The sequence below is a fragment of the Aureococcus anophagefferens genome (genome assembly GCF_000186865.1).
Source record: "Aureococcus anophagefferens unplaced genomic scaffold AURANscaffold_20, whole genome shotgun sequence".
Classification (NCBI taxonomy): Eukaryota; class Pelagophyceae; order Pelagomonadales; family Pelagomonadaceae; genus Aureococcus; species Aureococcus anophagefferens.
In genome coordinates, this window is record NW_008705580.1 from 678,395 (window position 1) to 679,209 (window position 815).

General features: G+C 57.3%; 1 protein-coding gene across 1 annotated transcript in view; it reads left to right on the top strand.

Annotated features, from left to right (window-relative positions):
• Positions 1–814: 814 nt before the first annotated feature.
• The window catches only part of AURANDRAFT_70289 (hypothetical protein), a gene marked incomplete at both ends in the record, with an annotated part of 2,671 nt that continues 2,670 nt past the window's right edge, over position 815 (top strand). The window contains one exon of the mRNA XM_009041328.1: position 815. This exon is cut by the window's right edge and continues 1,216 nt beyond it.

Sequence of the window (815 nt, forward strand, 5' to 3'; positions counted from 1 at the left end):
TGGCCGCGACATCAAAATTACGCGCGTTTACGCGCGGCATGTTGTCGAGGCTGACCGTGCCCGGGTTCCACTGGTCAAGGAGAGCACCGTACTCTTGATGTCGGATGTTGGCGTGAAATCGGAAGTTACCGCCCTTGACGGCAGACGGCGACGCGCACCAAAAAGTCTCCCGGGCGACTACGTTCCCGCGGGGTCGCTTCGGGTGGTCGGCGCAATAGGAAAGGAGGTGGTCTGTGCGGTAGAGTCCATCCGATGCCACCCATCTGGCCCATGGGTTACGACTCTTTAGGTCCTTTTTGCACGTCTCTAAAATTGAAGTGTCGGCAAGAGGTCGTAGGGCCTCGGCGTTCAGGATCGCAAAGGACGAATAGACGCTCGCTCGCGGACCGAGAGCGCCGCCACCGCCAGTCACGATTGGAACTGAAACGTTTGTATCGAAGGGGAGCGTCCTAGCTATCGCATCCAGGAATCGCGGCAACGCCAGAACGTTCCACCAGACGTCGTGCGCGGTGAAGATGTAGTACCTGATGCCGAGCAGGTCGAATTTCGCGAGAGCGCGGCCGTAGACACATTCGTGACGTCTCCGCATGGCTGATACCTGGTCCACAGCGCCTGGGAATCCGCAGGATTCGACACCCAATTCAGGAAAGTCACCATCTGCATAGATTGCCTTGTGCTTAAAATGTGCGAGGAAGGTGCGATTGATCGCGTCGATTCGATCCGTTCGCACGTCGGCGTTGCTTAGAACGACCTAAGCGATTCAATGGTGTAACTTTCGGTGGGGGGTCACCTAGGCGCCAAATAGACAATAGCGG